Here is a 15,710-nt window from a genome sequence, read left to right as displayed (position 1 = left end):
CGGACAAAGAGGTTTTAGCATCGCTCGTTGACACTATAATGGTGGAATTGGTAAAATAGAGTTAATTTTATTTATTTGTTGCTAACTATGTTTCTATTTTTTTCTTATGTTCCTAAATCTATCTCCCACCTAGGGAGACACCAATATGAATACTGTTGAGGATGTGATGAATGAATTTAGAGAAAAAAAAAAATCAGATTTTATGGACATGAAGAAGCAACAAATGAAGAGAGAAAGATGTTAACAGAGTATCTTTCTAAAGATAAGTTGGAGTATGTTATGTTGGAAGTAATCTTGAGGGTCCGGTGTGACCATAAGTTTTGATATTTGGGTAAAAGATTTAAGTTAGGTTTATCCTTATATTTGATATGTGTATTTGAGTTGTGCGGATTTTCAGGATACACATATCACTTAGATTGATGGCTTCGGATCCGATGAAGGATGGAGTATTCGAGGGATCGTGGATAAGGAAGAAAGGACAAGCCGAGGGAAACACACTTCGAGGCATATGCGAAGGATGACATTGGGACAAACTACAGACTTGAATACATCCGAGGGACTAGAGTCAAAGGAAGGAGGCTTGAAGGCAAGAGATTAAGGTTGTGAAGAAGAATCAAGTGAGTTGTGAGGTCTGAGTGTGAGAAAAATGTACTCGGGAAGGAAAACCTTAAGTTTAGGATTTTACCAGTCGACTGTGTTAGGACCAAAAGTAGCTAGAGGGGGGGGGGGGGGGGGGGGGAATAGCTTCGCGTGTGCTCGTCGTGCTTCGTTGCTTGTTTCTTCGAAGTGATGCGCAGCGGAATACAAAGAAACAAACTACAACAATGCTAACAATAGGATTTTACTTGGTATCCACCTCACAAGAGGTGACTAGTCCAAGGATCCACGCACACGCATACACCTCCACTAATAAACACTCCTTTTCGGTAACTACCGAAGGCGGAGAAGCCCTACAAGACTCTCAATACAAGTAGAAGAAAGGGTAGTAAAGAATAAGCAAAAGCTTACAAGAGATGCAGTAAAAACCCTAGCTTCTTCTTCTTCTCGTTGCAACTCGCCTCTTGACTTGGATGAACCTCCAAGAACCTTCAAGAACTGGCGGTGAGGAGCTTAGAGAGTGCTGGGGAGGAGCTGTGATGAATCTGGAATGAATCGGTGAAGTTCTACTGAAGGAATCGCACGCCAACAGCTATAAACGACGCCAACGGTCGGATCCCGATCGATTCGAATGTTCCCAATCGATCGGGGAGGCTTTGGATCGATCCACGGATCGATCCAGAGCGCCTCTGTGCTCTGGAAACGCGCCTGGATCGATCCAGCGCTTATCGCGCGAAGCAGCCGCGTCCCAATCGATCCACTGATCGATTGGGACCTCTGGATCGATCCACGGATCGATCCAGAAGCTCTCTGTTCGCTGGGACAGGTCTGGATCGATCCACTGATCGATCCAGAGCCTGGTTTTTGTCCAAAACCAAGTCCTAAACCTCCCAAACCAACATCCGGTCAACCTTGACCTGTTGGTATGTCATGCCTAGCATCTAGTCACTCCCTTGACCTGCTAGGACTCCCTTACCAAGTGTCCGGTCAATCCCTTTGACCCACTTGGACTTTTCTCTGTGCCAAGTATCCGGTCAATCCCTTTGACCTACTTGGACTTTTCTTTCATGCCAAGTATCCAGTCAATCCTTTGACCTACTTGGACTTCCCAACACCAGATGTCCGATCATCCTTGATCCATCTGGATTTTCCCTTGCCTGGCTTCACTCACTAGGACTTTCACCTAGCTTCACTCACTAGGGTTTTCCATCTGCCTAGCTTCACTCACTAGGACTTTCACCTGGCTTCACTCACCAGGATTTCCATCTGCCTAGCTTCACTCACTAGGACTTTCACCTGGCTTCACTCACCAGGATTTCCATCTGCCTAGCTTCACTCACTAGGACTTCCTTCTGCCTGGCTTCACTCACCAGAACTTTCATTTTGCCTAACATCCCAGTTAGGACTTCCCAGTCAAGTATCCAGTCAACCTTGACCTACTTGACTCTTCTTCAATCAATATCTTATTGTCAAACATCTAAACCCAAACCAAGACTCAGCTTGGTTACCCAGGTCAACCTTGACCTGAGGGATATTGCACCAACAATCTCCCCCTTTTTGATGTTTGACAATACCACAATAACACTTACAATCCCATATGTAAGTTAGGCTAATCCCATAGCCTCCTTCTTCATGCCACTAGGTAATGAAAGCATAAATTAAGCTCTTCATTCTCCCCAAGAGGGCAAACTCCCTCTAGGTAATGAAAGCCTAACTTACTCCCTTTCATGAGTCCTTTCATTCTCCCCTATGACCTTCCCATAGGTAATGAAGGACTAAGCTTAACCATACATTCTCCCCTATTGGCACACATCAACCCATCGTTGGACACACATCAACCTATGCTCCACTTCGGGCACACTTCAACAAATCCATTTGTTGAAGACTCTCCCCGAAGAGTTGCTCATCGTTGTTCACAACATCACTGTTGTGATCAACACGATAATGAAGGTCCCATACCCTTCATTTATCCTTAACTTCTCCTCAATGTAGACAACTACCCAACCTTGAGCATTATCTACCACATGAGTGTCCACTTGAAATAATGAGGATATTCACTCCCCATTTCTCCCCATTTCAAGTTTAAATGCTCAACCTTGAGCAAGTTCACAACAGAAGGTTAACCACCTTCCAAGGTTCATGAAAAATAATTTTCATGTCTTTAAAGAGTCCCTCCCCCTAAAGACATGGTGGTAACTTCTGTCATTGCACCAACAATGACTTGGAATCCCTAAACCATTAGGAAACCCAAATTTAGAAATTTTGAGGTTCAAATATTCAAAATTTGAAACAACCTCAACCTAAACTTCTACTTAGTCTTCGTTAACCAATCCATCCTTGTTTTCAACATGAAAACACCCTTTGTATGTATACAAATGTATTTAAGGGGTTTGGAATGGTTACCTAGACTCAAAGAGGTTCAAAGATGCTGAAATCAGGCCTTCCCAGCCAAAATCAGCAACTTGGATCGATTGGAGTTGGGTTCCAATCGATTGAACCTTTCTGAATCGATCCACGGATCGATTCAGACTGATCGATCGGCTGATCGATCCAGCGAGCTTCTGCTCGCGGGAATTGCCGTTTGAATCGATCCATGGATCGATTCATGGAACTCCAATCGATCCATGGATCGATCGGAGCTCTGATAGTTGCTGAAATTCCATTTCAGTCAACTTCAGAAACCCCTAGAAAATTCTACAAAAATTCAAAAATTATGAAATTTTGTGTAGACATTATTTAGGGCATACTTAATCATGGAAAAATAGCTTTCTATGAAAATACATCATATTTTCAAAGATTGACACAAACTTGAAAACTTGCAAAAACTTTAGTGTTTTTCTTCAAGTTTGTGTCTAACTATTCAATGGTGATTACTATCAAAAGATAGCCTTCACCAAGGTTTTCCAAAAACATTTTAAAAACATTTTCAAAACCAATATCCCATCATGTTCCTTGGGCATAATGCACATGACTTGTACATTAGCTTTCCCAATGATGGGAAAACACATAACTATGTGTTTTGATGAATTTAAAACTCAAAGGAATGCACTAAATCAACATCTTGAGCTTTGTTCATCATCCTAACATCTCACTTGTATATAATATGCACTAAAACACATACAAGTCACCTTATAGTCTTTGTGAGATGTAGATTTTGGTTTTTGCCCTAATCTAGGGATCATGCATATCTATCTAGGCATTTTAGAGATATTAGACATCCACCCAGGATGTCACTTGTTAATAAGTGTCGTTAAATGCCATTCGTCCTTAATTACAAGGAATTAAACTAAATGCATGATTATGTTATGGCATACATCAAAAGAAAATAATTTTCAAAAGAAAATATCCTATTGCTACATGATGTATGAATGTCATGACATGATATTTTTTGGATTTTTCATAATAAAACATGAATGTAAAAATAGACATGATGTCATGGCATATGATGGGCAAACAATCATGGCAAGATTTAGCATAAATAAAATATACCTAGATTAACTATCTAAGTATCCTTAAAGTCTTAGCTAAACTTACTCCTTAAACCTAGATTGCCCTAAAGTGCTTCAAGAAAAATGCCAAAGCCTAAGTTTGCATTTCTTATTCCCTTGATTAATTTATGCCAATTAAAATTAAGCATATTCCTCAATTGTTGGCATATTCCATTTTTCTACAAGAGTAGCACTTTTAAATTAAGGCTCAGTTTGTCTTTAATTTCCTAAGAACATACCAAAATCCCAACTTGGTAGTTCTTGTGTTTTCTCAAATTTGTGCCACTTTAAAATAAAATCAATACTTCTCCAGTTTGGCACATTTACTCTTTCAAGGAGTAATAAATAATTCCATTTCATTTTCAAAGGTTAACAAAAACCTTGAAAATGCTCCTTGAGTGTCAATTTCCTCAAAGTTGGGTTAACTACCCTTCTAATCGGAGTTGACACTCTCTAACCCATCTATGGGGTAGAGAAGATGCTCCTAGGAACCCAACACCTATTGGTGCTCCTTGGATGCTCTAGGTACTCACTAGGGATAACTTCCCTAGATACCTTCCTAGTGACCTTGTTGGGCTTCTTAGAAGCCTTGGTCACATTTTCTAGGTCAACTCTAGGGATAACCTCCCTTGTGACCTTGTTTGTGACTTTCTTAGACTTCTTAGAAGTCTTAGTCACATTTATTGCAAAAATACTCTTAGGGATGACTTCCCTAGTATTTTTGGCTTGACCACTAGACCTAGGGTTTGTTCCATAACTATATGGAACTCTATGGTAAGAGGGCACATCCTTCTTAGCCTTTGGTTTGTATCCCAAACCTCTATGGCCATTGGATGGCTTTTGTACCCCTAAACCTAGGTTATGCTCATTTTGCCCTAATAGGATATTTTCCATCCTTTTTAGGGTCTTTTCCATTTTATCAAGTCTTGACCTCAAGACTTGATTTTCTCTCACTAAGTCCTTAGTATTTGACCCATGAGCATTTTTGTTTCTAGGCTTGTATCTAAAATCCTTAGAGTTTTCGCCTAGATTTTTACCTACAATCCTAGCCTTAGGTGTAGTAGTTTTAGCATGAAAAGCTATATGTTTTTCTTTAACACTATCATGCTTTCTATTTTCATGGTAAATAGCATTAAAATGATATAAATTTGAACTATCATGCTTTTTACCATAATGTAGAGGAGTAGGCTCAATAAATGTTACCTTCTTCTTTACCTTAGAGGCTCCCCCTTGACTAGAGCTTCCTCCATGAGCCTTGACCATCTTCTTCCCCTTGGGGCATTGACTTCGGTAATGCCCTTTTTGTTGACACAAGAAGCACACAATGTGCTCCTTGCTCTTCTTTGTCCCGGGGGTGGTCTCCTTGGGCTTCTCCTTGCCCTTTTGTGCCACTTGGCCCTTCTTCTTGGCCAATTTAGGGCATTTGCTCTTGTAGTGCCCACTTTCCCTACACTCAAAACATATTATATGATTTTTATTTTTAATTGAAACATTTATACCTTCTTGTATAGGGATGGCACTTGCTCCTCCATTTGATATTTCTTGAATTTCGGAGGTGGCACCATCTTCTTCTTCTTCACTTGACCCGGATGTAGAAGCTTCTCCTTCTTCTTGATCCGGCGTCACCAAGGATTGCTCCCCTCAATCCTAGAGGTGGAGGCTTCATCATCTTGAATATGAAACAAGGAGTATGCTCCTCCTTGTTCCCTTCGTTGCATTCCCTTGAGGATGAAGCTTCTTGGATCTTCTTCTTCGGAGGTTGAGCATCTCTCAACCTCGGAGTCCTCCTCTTGGTCTTGATCCAATGAGTCGCCCTCTTTGGATTCTCCTTGATTTGATACAGTGGAGGGGATCTCATGAATTCTTGCCAATTTGCTCCAAAGCTCCTTGGCATCTTCAAACTCTCCAATTTGTTCCAAGATGTTGCTTGGCAATAAATTGACCAAAAGCTTGGTCACTTTGTCATTGGCCTCACATCTTTGAATTTGGTCTTTGCTCCACTTGCTCCTTTTGAGTACTTTGCCCTTGGAATTTGTGGGAGCTTCAAAACCTTCCATGAGAGCAAACCATTGCTCTATCTCCATCATAAGAAAATTTTCGATTCTTGATTTCCAAGAATCGAAGCTTGTAGATGAATATGGTGGAGCCACCCTTGTGTCAAATCCAAGTCCATCTTGGAATTGCATCTTGAAGTTGAGCTTGATAAAATCTTGAACTTGAAGAATTTGCTCCAACTTCTTCACCCTCTAGCTTTTCTTGTTATGCTTGACCCTTCCGGCGATGATTCCGGTGAAGAGCGGCCTCGCTCTGATACCACTTGTTAGGACCAAAAGTAGCTAGAGGGGGGGGGGGTGAATAGCTTCGCGTGTGCTCGTCGTGCTTCGTTGCTTGTTTCTTCAAAGTGATGCGCAGCGGAATACAAAGAAACAAACTACAACAATGCTAACAATAGGATTTTACTTGGTATCCACCTCACAAGAGGTGACTAGTCCAAGGATCCACGCACACACACACACCTCCACTAATAAACACTCCTTTTCGGTAACTACCGAAGGCGGAGAAGCCCTACAAGACTCTCAATACAAGTAGAAGAAAGGGTAGTAAAGAATAAGCAAAAGCTTACAAGAGATGCAGTAAAAACCCTAGCTTCTTCTTCTTCTCGTTGCAACTCGCCTCTTGACTTGGATGAACCTCCAAGAACCTTCAAGAACTGGCGGTGAGGAGCTTAGAGAGTGCTGGGGAGGAGCTGTGATGAATCTAGAATGAATCGGTGAAGTTCTTGCGCAGCCATCGAACGCCTGCAGCTATAAACGACGCCAACGGTCGGATCCCGATCGATTCGAATGTTCCCAATCGATCGGGGAGGCTTTGGATCGATCCACGGATCGATCCAGCGCTTAACGCGCCTGGATCGATCCACGGATCGATCCAGCGCTTATCGCGCTAAAGCCCCCAATCGATCCATCGATCGATTGACCTTCGGATCGATCCACGGATCGATCCAAGAGCTCTCATCGATTGAGTTCAATCCGAATCGACGATCAGAGCTCGATCGATCCATCGATCGATCCAAAGACTTGGTTTTTGTCCAAAACCAAGTCCTAAACCTCCCAAACCAACATCCGGTCAACCTTGACCTGTTGGTATGTCATGCCTAGCATCTAGTCACTCCCTTGACCTGCTAGGACTCCTTCAAGTGTCCGGTCAATCCTTTGACCCACTTGGACTTTTCTCTGATGCCAAGTATCCGGTCAACTTTGACCTACTTGGACTTTTTTCATGCCAAGTATCCAATCATCCTTGACCTACTTGGACTTCCAAAGACCATGTGTCCGATCATCCTTGATCCATTTGGATTTTCCTTGCCCGGCTTCACTCACCAGGGCTTTCACCTAGCTTCACTCACTAGGGTTTTCCATCTGCCTAGCTTCACTCACTAGGACTTTCACCTGGCTTCACTCACCAGGATTTCCATCTGCCTAGCTTCACTCACTAGGACTTTCACCTGGCTTCACTCACCAGGATTTCCATCTGCCTAGCTTCACTCACTAGAACTTCCTTCTGCCTGGCTTCACTCACCAGGACTTTCATTTTGCCTAACATCCCAGTTAGGACTTCCCAGTCAAGTATCCAGTCAACCTTGACCTACTTGACTCTTCTTCAATCAATATCTTATTGTCAAACATCTAAACCCAAACCAAGACTCAGCTTGGTTACCCAGGTCAACCTTGACCTGAGGGATATTGCACCAACAGACTGGTGATGAGATCAGTCGATTGGAGTAGGGCACAGAATATTTTTATGCTTTATGGATGAAAGGATCAGTCGATTGGTGGTGGCATTAGTTGACTAATAAAGATCCATTGGAAGAATCATGAGTTCTATGAAGGACCGTTAGCTAGCACCAGTTGACTGGTGAAAGCATTAGTTGACTGGTAAAGGTAAAATTAGTTTACTAATTTTTCCAAACTTTATATAATGGAGCTTGGGGTGGCTGGCCTTGGTTGACAAAATTAGTGTTTGGTTAACCCTAATTAGTAGTCTTCAAAGTCTTCAAGTGCTCTTTGTAATGCAAGAGGTCTTGGTTGGTGTTGTGGTGAGGCTTCTCCACCCACAAGGATACTTGAGGTAGTCGGAGTTTGCCGGGGGCTAATCCATCGATGGATATGGATCGTCCACCTTATGGACAATAATAGAGTAGGAGCAAGTTATCTCCAAACCATGTAAATCAACGTGTATTAGCTTGCTTTCTTGTTCTTTTCTTTTAGTTTAGCTTTTGTATTTGTATTATTTGTATTTCGCTATGCTAACTAATACGTGGGAAGAGATAGATTGGGTTTAACGTCTATTCAACCCTCCTTTCTAGCCAAGCCAAAGATCCTCAACAAATGATATCAGAGTAAGGTTGCTCTCCGTTGGACTAACCGCCGAGGAAGCTAAGGATGGACAACTTGATTGCTTCGCTGAAATATGAATGGGGAAGCCTATGGAATATCACCTTTTGGATGGTGAAAATGAAGGCCTTCTTCAAGATGGATTGGGATACCATAATGATGGTTGAGGAGCCATTTGAAGTTCTATGAAACAAGAAAGGGAAGAGACTCCGACCGTGTTATTGGATGGAGGAGCAAACCTCACACTCAAATGCAAATTCAAAGGTAATATCAGTTAAAATCTTTCCTAATGATGTGATGAAATGTGTAGGTGAGTACGAAAATGCTCATGAGTTGTGGAGCAAGATAAAGATGGTTTAGGCGAAGAACCTAAGCCTACACAAGAAGAAAAATCCAAAGAAAGGGAGGAAGTGGCTCAAGTGGAGGAGGAACAACTAGAAGGTGACGTGTGTTCAACTTTCGAGGAGAAGGAATATGAGGAAGTGTCATCCACATCTTCAAGGGTTGAAGAAGAATCCAAGACGGACAAAGAAGAGGTCTTGAAAGTAGTCAACCTAGATAGCACCTCAACCGAATTGAAGTTAAAGGATCATATTGTTTGCTTTGGTTGCAATGAGAATGGACACTATAAGATTAGGTGTCCAATAGGTAAGAAGGTAATTCCTAAACCCAATCAAGTTATTTTAAATACTAACATGGGTTGTAGGAATGAAGAAACCCTAAGGAGGAGAACACATTGTATGCTTCACGTGTGGGGAGAAGGGCTACTACCACACCAAATGCCCTAAGAAGATGGAGATCAAGAAACTAGCGCATTTGAAGAAATGGGAGAAGAAGAGAAGCTCAAGTCAAGGAGGAGCTTCATAAGGGAGGTATGCCCTAATTTGAAATGTAATTCAAATTATTATTTTCTCATGCATGCTAGGAGAAATGATTTTGTTAATCATAGTATGCCCATGCATAATTTTAGCTTTAAGTATTATGATAGAAGTAGGGTAAATTTTAGAATTAACCCTAAGGTGCCTATTCATGATAAACCTAGACTTGTTAGATTCTCATTACCTACGGAGAAGAATGTAATAGAGAACCTAGGCAAAAATTCTAAAAAGGTGAGATATATGCCTAGAAAAATAGGTAGGCCAAGGAATGTCCAAGGTGGACAAGTCAATTCTAGAGTTAGGAATCTAGAAAAGGAGAATCAAGCTTTGAAGGTAAAGCTTGATAATTTAAAGAAAATCCTAGAGAGATTCAATGCCGAATTTAAAGGGTTATGTATGGTATTGGGTAGCTAAAGACCTAACAATGATAGATTAAGTTTGGGATACCAATCTAGTAGTTTCTCCAAGGCCTAGGAGAGATCATATGCTAGGGTGACAAATGATAATAGAAAGGGAGAGTCATCCAAGGTCAATGAGAAGAAATATACAAGGGTTGCATATACTTATGACGAGAATGATGTGTCTAAGGTTGAGAAGATAAGGAAATCTTCTAAATGGCATCATTGTGGTTTAGCCACAATAGATGAGTTACTTAGGGAGGTGATTAAAGTTAAGAGCTATAGGAGAAGCTAAAAGAGACAAAAGTGGACCCATGATCAATGGATCTCAAGTAGACCTTACTTGGGATTCTAGATGGGTCATGAAATGTGTCAAAATGGTTTGGAGATGAGCTTGAGCCTCAAATCAAGGGAATTAACACAATTGAGTTAAATTCATGCATGAAAATATGACATTGGGGTCCTATGGCATGAAAATTAATTTTTGATGTATAGATGTCATATAAACTAATGCTAATGATGCATTGTGGTTTAGTATGGGAAGATACATCAAGAGAAAGCCAAAACTAGGACTTTAGATCAAGGTTCAATTGAATCCTTTAGATAGTTTTGATTTTTATGTCAATCTTGGAATCCAAGATATGTACATTTTTAAATGTATTTTTCTCAAGTAGACACAGGTAAAATAGACCTCTCCACAAAGTTTGGAGATTTTTTGGATGTCTGGGGATTTTTTAGTGTATTTCTGAAGTTGGGTTAGAAATATTATTTAGGCTGAAAACAGGATGCTAGTTGACTGATGCAAATATCAGTTGACTGGTAATAGTATTTATCGAATACAGAATACTTATGCGAGTTGAATTCGATAAGGGTAGTTGACTGGTAACTATGGCAATCGACTGATACAAGTCTGAAACTAATTTTTAACATTAGGTTTGACCATGACAACTCATATAGGTGTATGAGATCTTTGGGGGATAAATACATGAGTTTAGGGTCATTTTGGACGATCAAGTTTCAACAATTAGGATATTGTTGGAAGCTTTTTGATATTAGGCAAAGGGGGAAGAAGTAAGGTTTACGTGGAAAACCTTAAATACCTTTGTGATGAAATTCCTAACTCAATGGGGATCTTAGGTGTAGGGGGAGCTTTGTGATAGGTTCCAATGCATGTTATATATTTCTTTGGCAGTGTAAGTCCAAGTGTGTAGCCTTGGTAACATAAGTCCAAGTGTGACTTGGTATGATTGATTGCTATTATGTTTTTCCTAACTTAAATGTATTGTCAAATATAAAAAAGGGAGAGATTGTTGAAAGCAATCTTGAGGGTCCAGTGTGAGCATGAGTTTTGATGTTTGAGAAAAGGGTTTAAGTTAGGTTTGCCCGTGTATTTGATATGTGTATTTGAGTTGTGCAGGTTTGCAGGATACACATATGACTTAGCTTGATGGTTCGGGTTAGGTGAAGGATGGAGCATCTGAGGGACCATGGACAAGGCAGCAAGGACAAGCCAAGGCACATGCACTTTGAGGCATACACCAAGGCTAGCATTGGGACAAGCCATAGGCTTGAATGGATCCAAGGGATGAGAGGCAAAGGAAGGAGACTTGAAGGCAAGAGGTCAAGGCCGTGAAGAAGAGTCAAGTGAGTTGTGAGGGTCCGAGTGCGAGAGAAATGTACTCGGGAAGAGAAATCCTAGGTTTAGGATTTTACCAATCGACTGGTGATGGGATCAGTTAACTGGGGCAAGGCATAGAAACACCCAATGGCTAAAAAGATCAGCCGATTAGTGGTGACATCAGTCGACTAGTAAAGAGCCGTTGGCAAAATTGCGGGTTCTATAGAGGACCGTTGGCCAGCACCAGTCGACTGGTAAAAGCATCAGGAGACTGATAATGGTAAAATCAGCTTACTGATTTCCCCAAGCTCTACATAACGGAGCTTGGGGGTAGCTAGCCTTGGTTGACGAAATTAGTGGGGGTTAACCCTAATTAGTAGTCACCAAAGTCTTTAAGTGCTATTTGTAATCCAAGAGCTCTTGGTTGGTGTTGTGATGAGGTTTCTCCATCTACAAGGAGACTTGAGGTAGTCAGAGTTTGCCGAAGGCTAATCCACTAACGGATAGGGATCGCCCTCCTTACGAACATCCGTAGAGTAGGAGCAAGTTATCTCCAAATCATCTAACACTACAACAAAAATCCTCATAGACATCGGTGGAACAACAACGGTTTTAAGCAAAAATCGATGTCTTTAAGTATTTTACACCGATTTTTCCAAAAACCGATGTCTATGAGCGCAGATTTTCGCTCATAGACATCGGTTTTTTAAGCCGATGTCTATGAGCATCTTTTTTCGTTAATAGACATCGATTTTAACAACGATTTTTAAAACCCGGTGTCTATGATAAAATAAAATAATTTATTTTCCCCCAATACTCCAAACCTAAACCTATATCCCGTTGTATACCGTCGCGACGCCACCACTTTCCTCCTCGCCGCAGGCCGTCCAACCATATCTCTCTCAGCTTCATCTTCCTCTTCCCCTTCTTAGATCGACGCCTCTTCCTCTCCCGATCAGGATTGACTCACGACACATCTCCTCCACCTCCTCCCTTTGGGTAAGAAGAGGAACCCTTATTCGTATTTTGAGAAAGGAGAGGTGACGAGTTGGTCTTGTTTTCTAGGGTTTCAGAGTAGTAGCGGCGGAGGGAGGTAAGATGAAGACGACTAGGGGGAAAGGTGATACTAAGTTCCACTGATCTGATGAAGACGATCAAATCATGCCTTTTATTTCTAAATTCTAAGTTTGCAGTAACCTCACCGCTGCCCTCTTTCCTCTCTCTCCCTCTCCATCAAATTTCAAGTTTTCGATCTTCATTTTTTTGAGGATCTCGACATCTCATCATGGAGGAGACCAGAAAAGCGGAGCCCAACGCTGGCAGCGGCGGCGGCGGCGGTGAAGGCAGCAGCCGACGAGGAAGAAGGAGAGCAGATTGTGTTGTTCGTTGCTGTCAGTGAATAGGGTTTGATTTCTTTATTTGCTCTCTCACCCGCTCATTGTGTGAGTGGGGGGAGGAGGAGGAGGCGACGGATCCGCTGGCGTCGGAGGCCGAGCGCGTGCTCTCGATCGAGGAGGCCGTCAAGGCACTACTGCAGGGCCTCGGAGAGGATCACGAGCGAGAAGGCCTCCGGAGGACGCCACATCGCGTGGCCGAGGCCTTCCGCGGAGGAACCAGAGGTTTGCGATCGTTTTATTGTAAATCTGCTGCTACTCCGTCGGCCCCCCTCTTTTTTTTCCATCCTTTTACATTTCACACGATCTGTCGGTCATCTTCCGTTTCTTTAGTTTAGAAAACATAACCACTTGCTTTAGATATCTTCCATCGCTTTCCCAATATCCTTTGTTTGGTGAGTAGATTGCTGTGTAGTTGTTAGCAACCAAAATGCTTTCTTTACAAGGATAAGTAGTTAGTAGTATGCTATGTTGACATCATAAAGACAAAGCTGAGTAGTTTTTCTATTCCGCTTTAGATAAGGAATGTTCTGCTTCTCTCTGCTTGGTAAAGAAATCTTTAGAACTTGTGTTATTTGGATTCACTATCCGAATCAAAAACTTCAATTCATACCCGAGAATAAAATCCATTTTATCAGCATTCTTATCCTACAATTTGCTCTGTTACTTGTGTTACAAATTACTGAATTACTAATGCACAAAAAGATATGTAAGGAACTGGTGGCTTGTATTGGTGTATGGCATAGTTCAATCAATTTCTTCATTTGAGCCAATCTTTTCTGTAATAGGGTACAAACAAAAGGCGAAAGACATTGTGTAGGGTGCCTTGTTTCCAGAAGCTGGACTGAATCCGGGAGTCGGCCATGCAGGAGGGGTTGGTGGGCTAGTGGTTGTTCACGACATCAACCTGTTTTCCTATTGTGAGTCTTGCTTGCTTCCATTTAGCATCAAGTGCCATGTTGGCTATGTGCCATCCGGAGGGCGTGTCGTCGGCCTGAGTAAGCTGTCGCGAGTAGCAGATGTATTTGCAAGGAGGTTTCAGGATCCTAAAAGACTAGCAAGTGAAGTTTGTGCAGCATTGCATAACAGCATTAACCCGGCCGGTGTTGCTGTCTCTCTTCAATGTTGGCACATGAAATTTAGCCATTTGTGTGACACCAATTTTACTCATTCGACTATATCAGATATGCAAAGTTGGGGAACCGTTTTAGCATCTTCCAGGTCTGGAGTTTTTAAGGAAGGGAAGAACTCTTTGTGGAATGATTTCACTTCTCTTCTGATACTAAGTGGTGCAATCGTCGAAGGAGGAGATACAAACCATTCTCAATGGCAGAAAATGAAGTTTGTTGTTCTTTAGAATCATCTCCGCTTCTATTGGAAGACAGAAAATTAGCGAGCTGAATCAACGGCAGGTGATGCGCAAGGAGGAAAGGCTGTTGATATATACGGAAATGGCTATTGATAATACCTCTGCAACAATACAAGTTACTAGACCAAGCCAATCGTCCTTTAGCTCCAGCAGTGAAAATATGACACCTTTGCATGTCTCTGCTGCCAACGTAAATGGGGATGGTTATGACAGTGATGGATCCTATTTTGCTCCTCCGTGAGTTGATACTTCCCCTTATTTTTTCATACAACACGAGAATCAGAACAAAAACTTAATTCTCTTAATTTTTATATAGTTTTTTCTTAATAATTTCAAATCGGACTCCTTGTGTCATCATACCAGCAGCAAAGAAAACTTAACTTAACAACCTTCACGATTCGCTTATTGTTTGAAGTTCTGAATGCTTGTTTACAAATTATGGGTGGGAGTATACCAATCTATAAGTTTCCTCACCACATTGATACAAAGATTTTTTTTTTCTCCATCTTCTATGAAGAATAATTTGTCTAAGATGAAACAAGTGGTCTAATTAATTTTTTTAGCTCTTTTCTCATCTAGATTGACTATTTTTGTTGGTCGTCGTATTCTATTGTTGTTATGTGTTTGGTGCTTTATGATTTGTTTGTTTATGATTGTGAACTTGTTTTAATTCATTAAGGGTACAATTGCTATATATACGTATTGATATTAGTAATTCTTAATTTAATATTCTCCTTTATTGTAATATTATTTTAATGGTGATTGTCTGAGCCTTTTAGTACCTTATGTTTCGGCATATTGTTTCTATGAGACATACTGTTAGTACCAAATAAATATTTATGTTATGCTTGTTTATACAAGACGTGCATGCGAATTCAGCTTTCTTTATGCTTTAAGCTTGATATCCTATCAGAAAAAGTCTTTCTATTATGATGTTACTTATAAGCAATTCATGTTTACAAAGGTTGCATGATGAAGATTACTTAAATGATTATTTGTATTATATGCAGTACTGGATAAACTTGAATTGGTTTGGACCTTTTGATGTGATTAACAATTCAATTTTAATTATTGTTCCTATTTTCCTGTGTTTGTAAGAATTCTATTGTAATGCTTATTCCTATTTTTCTGCATTTGGATCCTCTGTATGAGTATGTTTTCCTTCGTAAATCAGTAGTCTTAACTCTTATCAGTTCACTTTTATTAATCTCTTGTTAATTCTTTGGTACTCTTTTATATTATCCCATTTTCTGCTTTTGGTTTGTAGAAGAATAGGACACATTGCTAGCAGATTGTTCTAATACAAGTTGAGTTTCTGAGGTTATCTGTTTAAATAAAAAAATTTTCTTCCTATTTCATTTTGTTCTTTCAAAAATTTATTATGTCAATATAAATATAATCTTTTTGAGTTTATGAGTTTATCTAATTAAATAAAAATCTTCTCTTCCTATTTGCTAATTCTCTTGCTTGCTAGTGATTATGCTTATCTACTATTTGCTTTACTCTCACATGTGAGAGACAGTTCTTTTCTTACATGTTTGTTTATATAAGATATTTAAGTTTATTTATTTATA

The sequence above is a fragment of the Zingiber officinale genome, chromosome 8A (genome assembly GCF_018446385.1).
Source record: "Zingiber officinale cultivar Zhangliang chromosome 8A, Zo_v1.1, whole genome shotgun sequence".
NCBI lineage: Eukaryota > Viridiplantae > Streptophyta > Magnoliopsida > Zingiberales > Zingiberaceae > Zingiber > Zingiber officinale.
The sequence above is the reverse complement of the archived record's forward strand: the minus strand, read 5'-3'. Positions refer to the sequence as shown.